We start from the raw sequence: 13918 nt of genomic DNA on the forward strand, positions 1-13918 counted from the left end.
AAACAATCACTGTCAAATATATTTTCATATATTTATATACATTAAGTGTAGGCGTGCAAGATACTAAAAAAGTACTTTCCGAAGAGTAAATGCATCTACTTTAAGATATTTATCTAATTTTCCTGTCTATCTCTTTTCCCTATCCATTGAATTAGTTTTCGACATAAAACTCACACGTTGAGAAGTTTAAAAAATATGTAAAAATAGAAACTCTATTAAATATTATAATTTAAAATTAAATTCAAATTTGATTACATTCAAAGAGGAAAAAAAGAGGGCAAACTAAACTAAATGACCTATTAGTTCTATGTGTTGTCTTTATATTCTTAGATATCAAAATATCTAATGTGGAAACTGGAAAAGGTTGCTTTAGTTATTTAATGGGCATCATGCATTTTGTTGAAAAAATAACCAACTAGTTATGCTAGCTAGCCATCTAGAACTACTCTGCACATATAGCAATGAAAAATAAAGCCAAAAGAAGAAAAACTACACGCAGATCATGGGAAACTAGTAAAGAAGAGAAACAAATATATAGCACGGTGCCCTCTATAAATCTTACAAAAATAACTTATCGACTCTTTTTATCTTTATTGGTTGCACATATTTGTCACTATAAAAAGGGATGACATTTAATGATAGTGTTTTTTAAGTTGTAAAAGAAAATTTTAATTACTAGTAAAAAAATATTATATATTTACCAATCTTTGGACACTGTTGTTGATATTAGAAACTCATCAACCATAAATATAGGTGCTTGATGAGACCAATTATAAACAAAAATATAATTAAATAACTGTTGGAAAAATGAGTGTTACACCATTTTAAAGAGACATTTTGAGGCATAATTTTGAGTAATACTCATTATTAATTAGTGAAAGATTTTGTAGATTTGTGTTGTACTCAACGAGTACATTGAAATTGAATATTTATATATAATTACGAGGTGAATTATGAGACATAATGTCTCCTAAAGTGAGCTAAATAAGAAGTTGAACAAGTGGGATTTATTGTAGTTTCATATGAGAAAATGATCACCTTCTGAGAAGGTTATATATATAGAAGTATTTAATGGTTAAGTTAAAAATATACCTATTTATGGTTACATTAATTTTAACCATTGGATAGTTATTAAATGATTTTGATGAATTCAGTAGTGGACTATAAATATTTAATTGTTGACCTGCAAATTATATCATATATTATTTATTTAAAATATTTTGTTTCCTTATAAAACACTAATTAAGATTTATTTTATTTTCAAAATAAATTTAATTATAATTACTAAGAATAAATAGCACATGCAGTCCCCAATTTTTCCCAAATGTATCACTTAACTCTCCAATTTAAATTTTGGATCACATGAGTCCCCAAATTCTACTAATTGTTACACATTAATCCTTTGACCTCATTTACCATCCAAAAATTGTTATACCTAAGGACATAAATATAATTTCATATTTTGAGAAAAAAAGGCATTATATTAACACCTCAAAATTTGATTGAGACACACAATTTTTATTAAAAATTAATATAATATATATTTTATAACATATGCTTACTTTTTTTTTCTTCCTTTTTATGTTATAAAAAAACATATAATTAAAATATTTGACAAAAAAAATTAAAATATATATATAAAAACTTGGTAAAGTAAAAACAAAAAAATATATATACATTATTTTTTAGAAAATCTCATTTTGGAAAAAAAATTCCAACGGGGATATAGCTTCGGTGGATAATCTCTAACATTCGTTGGTTTTGTTCGTTATAACTTACAAAGTTGGTTTTTTGAAAGAAAAAAAATATATGTTTCAGAGGATTAATAGTTTGGCACTTTCAATTCGAGAGGCAGTGACTCACAATCACTATAGAATATAGATGCATTTGGCTCAGTCAATGGAAGGCCATCATGATGTGTGTCCTCCGCCGTTCTTCACCCAAACATATGACATGGTAGACTATATATAGGTTGTCTAGGATCCTCATTCCTATTTCCTACATGTGATTCTCTCGTTTTACCAAATAGTACAAACACAACAATTTCTACATTTTGTTAGGCTGCCTAATACTGGTAATATTTAAGTTCTCCCTTTACTACCTGTTGATGCAACAACTTTGTCTTTCTAAATCTGGAGGTACTTGTCAATGAACTCCGGTTCTCCGGTGCTTCTTCGTCAATGAAGATGACTCTGCTGATCGTCGAACCGTCAGGGAGTACCTGCAAGAAAGACACTCCGATGCTTAAGTCAAATTTCGATCCCCTCATCTGAATGAGAACTCGGTATTTATAGAATAAAAAATATTAAGTGGTTAGTTGGTTAAGTTTATTCCCTGATTGGTCGGAGGAATAACTGAATTTTCCTCAAAAATGCTTTTGGATCTATTAAGTATGTAGAGGACAGAGGTGTAGACTGCCTCTGACCCGCAGCTTCTGATTCTTGAGCTTTTGCAAGGGCCAGAACACTCCGCTTCAACTTACTTAAAATGGAAAAGCTCTTTGGGTCGAATATTTTGGGCCCAACAAATGCCCCCCGGCCCGAGTTTCAAATGTGGTATGCACGTCAAACCGTTCGAACCTTGGGCTCACTCTTCATCTCCAAAAATTTTGCCCAAAGTTGTCGCTTCCCGTCAATTGAGGTGGGCTGCAGACGCATGATCACATTGTCCCCTGAAAAATTTCATTCCAAATTAAATGTGAATACTATTACTGAGTATCGCACTCGATTACGATATTTCCTCTCCCACTTTGTTGTTTCAATTCAAATTACTTCGTTTTCAAATCTTCCAACTCGTACCTCGATTTTCTCAGAGAAGAACATAGGAAAAAACCCTAAGATCATTTGCTCCTTCACTTCCATAGGAAATCAATCCCCCAATCTTCCTAATCATGTCTTCTCGTTCATCTCCTGAACCAGTGGACCGCGAGGGGTACAAAGCTGCACTCGACCGTAGACGCAAATCATTCGACGTCCCAGACAACGTTACAGTCTGAATGCTCACGGACTCTGAGCTAAGAGAATGGTGATTTAAAGATGTGGTCAAGCCTGGTGAGATCATCATGAGCCTGAGACACATTGAATGGCTCCGATTTCCTCTTCCTGCTTTGCTGGTCCATATAATTTCAAATTCTGGGGCTCACATTTCTCAGTTTCTCCCATATGCCATTCAATCCATAGTTGGGGCTCAGATGATCGGAGCTCTCAGGAACTTTGATATCCAATCGGATGATATCTACGTGTGCTTTACCAAATTGTCGAATAAAGCAATAGAAGGCAAGCCCTGGAAGACCATCTACCTCTCTCCTAAAAAAGATCGAACAATTTTCACTAATTTTGACAGCTCCCATAGGAATTGGGAGAAGCATTTCTTTGCAGTTGGAGGTGCGTGGTACCCCGAATTCTTGCCCCAAGAGATCTTCCCTCTGGCGAGGGTTGTCATAAGAGGTGTCCTTTGTCCTTACTTTGTTCTTTCCCTTCTTTCGTGTAAATATGTTGCGTTTAAAGGATTGTCCATTGATCTGGTCCTCTTTGTTGCAATTTAATTTTATGTTCCAGATTTCTCGTGGCCTTAGGTCAGCATGAGCCATGAAAGACAAAGCCTGCTGACAGAGAAAGGGCTCCTTCACGAGTCCAAGGAAAATGCCATTAGTATCAGAGGTGTAATGAATCCCTATTGCATGTAAATTATGACTCGGATTTGTTTTATGGATCGAACTGATCTCGGGGCTATGCGAGTCAGAACACTAAAGGGTGACATGTCCGTTGCCAAGATCACTTCTATGTGTGCGAAGCAGTTGGGAGTGTTCTTAAAAAGGTCTCCCCCTGCTTCTTCGACTCAGTCATTATCAAAGACTGAGCATGAAAGGACGTGCTCCGAGATCTTCGTATCATGTGCCAAGCATCAAGGAGTCCTTGAGAGCAAAAAGAGGGATGGTTCTGACCCTTCCCCCACCGCAGAATTGTCCCCTGACAAATCTGCTTTGGCTCGCAGGTCTTCTCGCATACATGGGCGGTCTTCCACACCTTTTGCTGCTCTGCAAGTCCAACCTCTCCAACAGGTGCCTCTGCCAAAGGATGCCCTGGGAAAGAGGAAGTCTCGAGAAGAATCTTCTAATGAAGATTCGGACGATGGGAAATGTATTTCGTCCAAGCTTCGTATTTTAAGAGGGTCTGCTTCTGCCACCAGAGGCTCTTCTTCGATAATCCCCAAGCTTACGCCTGGGAAATTACCACTTGGGCAAGCTCTGACATTACCCAAGATGCCTCTGGGGCATCTCTACCTCTGCCACCTTCTTCCTCTTTTGCACTAGGGTCCTCCCTGGGAGAGGGCCCGAAAAGCGTCGTGGTCCCTATGGCTCAGCCTTCTACAACAGTCAATCTGTCAGAAGCAACAACTACTACCTAGATGCATGATGACTTGCTAGTGGATGCGAGATCTCACAATACCTGTATAGTATCGTAAAAGGCGATGTCTTCTGCCTCTGCCTTGACTAGAGGGTCTGACGTTGGCCATAGGCATGGATCAGAAGGGAAGCGCCCCACTTCTGCCTCCTGCAAGAATCGTTTTTTAGAAGATGCTTTCAGGGGTGGTTCAGGGACCACAAGCAGTCCTTCACGGCCAGTCGATGTGGGCCAAGCCACCATTTCGGAGATTGCTCCTATTTGTCAGAAATCAGAAGCTGCCAAGGTCGTAGGCGGTCGGAACTTGGGTGTCGATGCTCGCATAGCATCCTCTGCAGTGACTGAGACACCTTTGAGGGAGGCCATCATTGTATCCCCGGAGGGGACAAGTAATTTTGAGTCACCCAACACATTTCTAGAGCAACTAACATCCTCTGCAGTGCAGACGCCAGTGTTTTTGTTGAGTGACCTAGGTGAGGATGTTGGTGAAGGGTCGTTTGTTCGTCCCTCCATGCCACAACTTCCTGAGATGGGATTGACTGCTCTGACATCTAATAGCCTTATGGTGTCATCACTACCAAGAGGTGGGGAACCAGTTGCCCCCGTTGTTTCTATTGTTGCATCAGCAGGGAGAGAAGCAATTGATAAAGCAGAGGGTTTGCCAGAGTATGTGCCTTCCGCGTCAACGGAGGTGATGGAGGAGATGTTGCACATCAGTAGGCCACACCTTCCTGCTAAAGCGGTTGGGTCGCTAAGCGGTCAGGGTGATTTGCTTCAACAAGTATCTGACCGCATATGGATGGTGAGCTTTGGTTGATAGAATATGTATATGAATACCATGTATGTATTCAGAGTTAGTATCAAGTAGTGCCTATCGCATTTGATGCTTGACAAGTTTAGTGATTATTTGGTAGAGCTATGTATGCGCATTTGCTACTAGAAGGGAATATGCGGCAGATGTGCAGAACAGCTCTAAAATGGCTGAAAAATTGGCCATGCTTGAGGAGGAGCATGAGGGGAGAAGGATTGCCGAAGCTAACCTTGATGTTCTTGTAGAGGCGATAAAAAAGTTAGAGGCGGAGCTAGCAGAGGCGAATAAGAAAGTGGTGGCCACGGAGGCCAAGTTAGTAGGGTTTGTCGGACTAGAGATGGAACGTGAGAAGCTGAAGGCAGACCTCGTAGTGATGACTAACAAGTGGTTGGAAAAGAGCCAGTTCTGTGCGCAACATGAATCGCAGATGGAAACCTTAGATAACATAATTAGTGATTTGCAAGAAGATGTAGTATCCTTGCAAACTGATAAGGAGATATTGGAGAAGGAGAAGAAGGAATTGCAGCAGAAGGTGGGGGATTGGAGATGAATGTTGCAAGTGCACGCAAGCAGAAGTTAGAGGCAGAGCTCCAGTTAAACAGTAAGTTGAAAGAGAAAGAAGAGGCCGTAGTCAGAATCGAGGGACAGTTGAAAGATATGGCCTGGGTATGTGTTGTATAAATTAATATGATGACATTATGGTTGAATTTTGTGTTTCATGTGCTGAATGGTTGACTGGTTTGTATTGCAGAAGGCAGAAGAGGCAGCAGTTAAAGCCACAAGGCAGCGCATCAGAGATTGCGAGATTACCGAACGTAAGTTCGTGCGGATTATCGAAGTGGATACTGCGAAGTATCTAGATCTTGCGCTGCGTAATAAGAAGCAGAACCCATAGGAGAAATAGACTAAGCTGGAGATGTATTGTAAAAGTATTGATGTGAAGGTAGGAGAATATGATGTCGATCAGTATCTCAGCGAACTCGGGGATCTGCAGATCAACTACCAAGCGCAACATCTGGAAAAATTGAGGCAGAGGGGTGATGCCTTGGGCTCAATTTATATTGAAAATGTGGAGCCTTCCTAAGAAGGTTATATCGCAGGGCATGTGTCTTCTATTGCAAGCACTGTTACTGTGGCAGAGGCTTCTGGACAGAGGGTGGTGGAGCCTACATCAGTGACAGAAGCAAGGACTACTAGTGAAAGAGGTGTCGTAGAATGATTAACGTAGTTTTTTCCATACTTGTACATATGTTTTTACTATTCTTTGTTTGTGACTGTTTAGTCAATTGTGGATGTAATGATACTAGTACAATGTATAAAAATTCGTTCGTGTTCTGTGCTTGATTGGTGGTGAATGTGTTGTTTTGATATTATGATAATTAAAATATTGCAGCTGATGAGGTTCAATTGACGTGTGTTGATAAGAGGCTTCATAGACCCTTTAGGCCTGTGCTAGTGAGATATAATAAGAACCTGTACAAATGGTCGGAGAGAATGCCCAGTTAAGTGTTGAGTTAGTTACACTGTATAATTTAGGGGTTATTAGATGGTTCTGATGACATTTCTATTGCAGGTGAACATCATGATTGGGTAAATGTGCCATTTCTGAGGCAGATCTTTGATAAGCCGCAGTGGCTGTACTCAACGTGGGCGTTGAATGAATTAGTGAGAAGTGGAATCTCGTATTACATAGCGCGTGAGCGATATGGGTTAGGTCATCCAAAGCTAGAGAGTGCGATGGCAGAGTATACGCGTCGTATCGAATGGGATTATATATTCACAGGAGATGTGTGCAATGAGTAACGTTATTTGTGTCTCAAACCAAAATATTAGCTAATGATGTAAATAACTGTAAAGTGATATGTAACTAAACATACTTTATCAATAAAGCTGATCTTTCGATAAGTTGTTGCATTACAAAATTTATGTTCATTATTCTTGTGACCGCTGAGAGAGTCAGGTGCATTGCCCTTGTATGTTTTGAGAGAATCGAGTATGCTGCCCTCTTTTTAGAACTAAGTCATCCCCTTGGGTGTGTAAAAGAGCAAGTTAGATGTTTAAACATTTGCGATAGGGGGCGACGTGGCTGAGCTTGGACGCAGAACATAGCATGCGGGGCTGGGCGTCGAGGCAGAGATGAGAGTAGCAGAGCCTGGGATCAGGTGTTTTTCCATTGCACCCACACCTTGGTTTATTTGGTACCTTTTGCTGGGGTAGGGTATCAAACCCAACAAAGGAACCCGACGTGTAGGATGTGGGTGTGAGTGCTGGAAAATTTCTTCCCAGCCTCAGAATTCCAAACCAGTTACTTCGTAACTGAGGCAGAACTGAAGTGGGGTGCCTGATGGTTCTGCGGCAGTAGTCAGGGCAGATTAGACTGCATGGTGGGGTTCCTTTGTTTGATGGACCCTACAGGGCTCCTCTGTGGCCACAACAAAGTAAGAGGACAGGGAAGATGGTGAAAATTACCCTAGTTGGTCAGCCAAACTCGCATAGTCAGGCCAGATTAGACTGCGAAATGGCTGGCCTTAGTTCCTCGTTAGTTTAGTCAGGTCAGATTAGAATGCATTTAGAAGAGTAATCTGTGCCTTGATGATGGACATATTGTGTGAATGCCATAGGTTGAGAGATTTATAGTGGAAGGGTTTGCTAGGTGAAACCATAAATTTTTGTTTGCAAGAGATCGAGTTGAGTGGCAGAGGCATGGAGGCACCATGCCTCTATATGTATTTTGTGTGTTTGAAGTGACCCTCTCAAGGCCATATTTATAGTGGAGGTGGTAGGTAGAGCTTAGTGCATGTGAATAATGTTGTTTCTCGTATGGGTAGGTCAGGGTATATTAAAATATGCATGTAATAGTAGATCTTAGTGCAGAGCAAATAAAGTGATAATTGTCACATGCGTGTTCTGTTTATGGTACATCAGGAAAGATTCCTCATGCAGAATTGTGTCAACAAAAGTTGACTATGTAAAATATCTTAGAGTAATGTAAGAAAGGAAAGTTGTTTTATTACTTTTGAATTGTAGAGTACGCACAACTATTAACAATAATATTGTTTCAGGGACATTGAATTACAAGTACGTGGTACATTTTTGCCACTGTGTATATTTTTGAGAGTGTAAGACCCTCGCCCTAGTGCTTCTATTACTTTGAAGGGTTTGTCCCAGTTTGGCTCCAGCTTCTTTGTATTGCCAGTGGCTTTACGCAGGACCCAATCTCCTTTCTTAAACGTTCGTGAGTTGACCCTCTTATTGTAATAATGTTCTGCTACCTTTTGATATTTTTCGTGTCTTATCTGTGCTATCGCGCGTAACTCATCCAAGAGGTTGAGGTTGTGTGTCAGCTGTACGTTTTTCGCAGTCAGATTAGAAGAGATTTATGTTTGAAGTGTAGGCAGGCCCACCTCTGTAGGGATGATTACTTTTGTTCCATACACCATGGCATAGTGCAACTCGCCTGTAGAGGTTCTTTTCGTCGTTTTGTATGCCCATAGTACCTTTGGTAACTCGTCTACCCATGCGCCTTTTTTATCACTACAAGAAATTCAACATTTACCTACCAATATTAATTGTAGGTAAAGATAGCTGTTGACCACGATTTTGGCCAACGATGAGTAGACTTCAAAACTACAATGAACATTCAAGAGAAAAATACTACACAGATAATTTTATAGTGGTTCAGCCCCAATTTATTTGTAATAGCCTAATCCACTTGGAGTTGTGATATATATCCTACACTTAAGATTAGATGAACTTGAGCCAACTGAGTTTCTTAAGTGTAAATAAAAAATACATAGTTTCTCTCTCTAAACTCTCTCAGATAATGCCCCAAGAATACCCCAAGTAACAGTCCCAAAGTCTCCAAACTAGAGAGTTTTTCTCAGTCTAAAAAGATCAGATCCCTCAAAATGATGCCATGAGCCATTTATTTATAGGCTCATGGATCGTACATAAATATCTCCCTTTGACCGAGTCCTTGGTTCTTCCAACAGACTTTTAATTAATAAAATATAAATAAGTCTAAATTACAATAATATGGCTATTACTCCGAGATATCTGAGAGATTCCCGCGGCAGTTGAGAATGATTTGGGTTAAAGTTTTTACTGAGGTGTAGAGTCCAAGAACTTTACTTAGCTAGTTAGATAGTAGTATAATAGTAATAGTATTAGTATTTTTATGACTGTGGACTTTGGTTCAGACCGGGATTTATTTGGACACTCATAGTAACACTTGTAGATTTTCTAAAGTTTAACCTATAGTTTAAGAATATTAATTTTAACCTAAGGTTTGACTAATATGACTGATATTGATGGTAATATTTATTATATTATAAGGTTTAGATAGACCCAATAAGAAAGTAACACTTGTCATGTGTATGTTTAATGATTATTAAGTATTTTTGAGGAATAAGTTTATTAAGAGTAATATTTGAATATCCTAGGGTCTGTCAGCAGCTTTGAAAACATTAGAGGACTTAGTCAAGGCTGTTTACTCAATTCAAATTAAGCTTAAAATGTGTAATTTCGTGTTTAAATATTCAGCGTATGCCGATATATCACAGCTATAGGGGGCGATATATCGCAGTACGGGGATATGAAAAACACGTAACTTCGCACGAGCACCTCGACGAGCCTCGAGCCCAGGCGATATATCGCCTACAAGGGGCGATATATCGACTCCTTCAGTGTACTTTTGAATATTTTTTAAAACGATCCCATTTTAATCTTTAACCTCTCGATAAGTCCAGCATCTTTCTAACCGAGTCTTCAGCCTTTGCTGAACGATAATTCAAATATTTTTCACTTAAAAAGTCATTATTTTATTCAAGTTAAATGAAGATCTTTTCATTCTTAAACTCTATAAATAGGACCTAGTACCCAGCCATTTATTCATTCATCAAGCTAAGCTCAAAGGCTGCAAGTTGCTAGGTTATTTTGAGATAATAAACACTTGGGTTGGGGATTATAAGCTTGATCATTATAAGCTTACCAAATACTTGGGAAGTAAGGTTTATAGCTCATTTCGGTTCAAGGTTTAGATTGATCATAGAAGCATTCAAGGTATTCCAAACTCTAGTTCATTTTGGTATCATTTTTCTTTAAGTTCTTATAGTTTTCTACTCAACATCCTAACTTTATTCTTTATTCTTGAATAGGAAATCTAAGATCTTGAACAAAAGATTCTTGCTAAGTGTGTTTTGATGGTATAGTTCTTTCATAACTTTCATCCCTTTTTCTTTAGTATACTCACCCTTTCATTTATGGTTTTTAGGAGTGTTCCAAAGTCCCAAACCTGTTCTCATATCCTGGTACTTTTGGTAAGGAAAATAGGATAGGATTCTATATGTTATGTTATGTGTTATCTTATAATGTATGTGTTATGATTAAGCTATGATTGATGTGATGTTATGTATGTTTGTAGACTTGGGCATATGACCTGTATAACTAACAAGCCCTAATAAATTTATGGGCATATGGCTTGCTTAGCTAGCAAGCCCCACAAATCTAATGGGCATATGAATTGTTTAGTTTATGGATCCCCAAGTAATAATGGCCATTATAGTATATGTGGCATATGTTTATGATATGTTTTATGTTGCATTATGAATTTTATGTATATGGTTTACGTGTTAGGTTTTCCTTGCTGGGCATTAGGCTCACTCCTTTATGTTTATTTGTGCAGGAAAATAGCTTTGGTGGCGGGAAAGGTTCTTGGAAGCTTGGGAATGTGTATTGAGGCGAAATGGAATCAAAGGGCTGAGAGTTCGATTTGAGGATGAAGTTTCTTTAACTATGGTTTTATATGTATTTTCCGCACTTTACTATGTAATCAATTTTAATTACAATTATGTTATGTTTTTTTTCTTTTAAAACAATGGGATCCCATATCCTACTTTAAATCTTATGTAGTTTAACATTTGTTTTACAAGTTTTTAATGAAGTTATGATCATTTCACTTGTAAGTTTTATTAAAGATTAGTGTCTATGTATAGTTGTTGTTAATGGTCCAAAGTCTAGAGTAGTTGGGTCATTACATGAGGACATAGGCAAGCACATCTCATCGGCAAAGCACACCTCTGGTCGGTATAGGCAAAGCACTCCTCTAGCACACCTCTGGTCTAGCATGACACATCTCTGGTCGGCCAAAACGACTGACTGGTCGACCAAAACACATGACCGGTCGGCCAAACACTTCACTGGTCGGCCAAACACTTAACTGGTCGGCCAAGACAGGTTACTGGTCAGCCGAAAATATTTACCGGTCGGACATAAATTCTATCAGGTTGGTCTGTTCACTTTATCACAACTCTGAAGATCCAACACATTTATTGACTATTAGTGTGCAATTTACTGACCATGCATTGTCACTTGTCACTTCTGATTGCCACATCATCAAACTGAAATTTTGGGGATAGCAATAGCATATTGGTAGGTAAATCCTTTTACCTACATATTTTGACCAATGCTGTATTGGTAGGTAATAGTTAGTCGAGAAAGGTACCATTGCATACGATTGATATATCGGTAGGTAAAAGTCACGTGGACCCCACAGAAATGACTTGATCTTGTTTGACATGGCATCTTATGTGGCAACTGATGTGGCAATCACCGTGACAATTTTTTAGTGGAACATGTGGCACACATTTGTTGGACCAGTTGGAACTTAATGATTTGGTTACTTATCTCATTTTTATTGATTATGTGGCTCTAAATGATTGGTCCATATGGCATGATGTGGTATACTTATTTTTACCTACACTTATTTATTGGTAAATAAAGATTTTTAGATAGGTAATTTTAGTTATATATTTAAATTCAATTTAATATAAATAATAAATAAAAGTAATTAATTTTAAAAATATGTAACATTTTTCTCAAATAAATTATTTAACATTAATAATGAAATAAACAAACATATATTATAAAATATTCATTGCTTATTAAAGATAAGTGTTGAACTAATTACATTTCATTCAAAATATCAACAAGTCTATTACAAGTCTATTCTTCACTTTGAGATTACTACACGAGAGCATCCTTTTTCTCTAAACTGAACTTGTGAATGTTGATGATGGCTTTGTGAGGTGGACGCTGACGATGGTTGGAGGTGGAGTTCGGGTTGGCAACAATGGGAAAATATAATTAATCTAAACACAATAATTATCCCAATTTAATCATCATAAGGATTCCATAAAATATGACTTATTATTATGGGCATTTATGACACTTGATATACCAGCATATATTAAAAAAAAAATATGAGCACATCAAGTCCCAAAATCACCAACATAAAATAAAATCATTTATCAACATCACAGGCAAAAAAAAAAAAAAAAAACCAAAGTAGCATAATGATCCAAATCAAAAAAAGAAAATATAACTCAACATTCAAACACAAAATTTTCACACTTAAAAAATCATATTCAAAACATATTTGTATACAGAACAAAAATCATATTCAAACACACAAAACTCTCAAACTCAAAATCTAGTTATCTCTCCAAAAACAAAGTTCACCCTACAATATCATTATCAATATCAAAGTTCATCCTACAAACCAGAAAGCAGAGCATGCTAAAAATAGAGAAACACTTGAGATTAATGCAAAACTTTGGAAATAGAAAAACAAAGAAATATGAAAAAAGCAAATATCTAAATATGAAAAAAAAAATATATGAGAACATAAAAAAACCTGTTAAATCTTAGTACAGGAACAAAGAATCAGATTCATTAATGCAGTAAACTTATTAAATTAATCTACATCCTAAATCTGGATATCAATATCAATAACAAAGTACATAAAAAACTCCAAATCTGAACATAGCAACAAAGTATCAATTTATTGATGATAGCACAAGAAACAAGCAACAAGACATCAAGAAATTCAATGAGATTATACATAAATAATACTGAAACAGATTGACAAGTCATATTCAAACAGATCTCAATGGTGATGAAATTTTGAAACAGAACACAATATAAATTATTTTATAGTACAGTTAGTTTATTTAATCATAAATGTATTTTAAAAATTCTATAGTGTTTACTTAACAAAATCATAGATTAGGTCAGTTTTAAACTAGGAAACAATGATTTAAAAGAATACAAACAAGAAAAAAAGTTGGTATTTTAGCGACAATCAAGTTGTAATCAGAAACAAAGTACCAAGTAAATATACTGAAGAAGAAAAACTTTGCTCAGTCAAGTTGTGATAGAGTGTGACCTCAAAGATTCAAAAATATTATAAATCATGCCTCATAATCAAACATAGACCTCAAACAATGAACAAGATCACCAAATCCCTATTGGCTAGGAATCAAGCTATAATCAGAAGCAAAATACCAAAGTAAATATACAGAAAAAAGGACTTTGCTTAATCATGTCTCATAATCAAACTTTGCTAAAAATCTTGCTTAATCAAGCTGTAAGAGATTGAAACCCCAAAACAAAAAATCTAACCAATATACTAAATATATATATAAAAAAATAACAATCGAAACACAAAACAATGGATCATCATTAATACTTCATATTAGTGGGGATTTAATCAAAATGAATCATAAACATATTCCCCAAAGCCACTAAGCCATTTTGTCTGAAACTTAAAGCCACAAAAGCAGATTAAAGTAATGAAACATAACTATAATCTAAACAAAAACAAAACTCAAACTCGCAGGATAATGAAACTAACTAATCATTAAAA

Source organism: Humulus lupulus, chromosome X (assembly GCF_963169125.1).
Source record: "Humulus lupulus chromosome X, drHumLupu1.1, whole genome shotgun sequence".
Classification (NCBI taxonomy): Eukaryota; Viridiplantae; Streptophyta; class Magnoliopsida; order Rosales; family Cannabaceae; genus Humulus; species Humulus lupulus.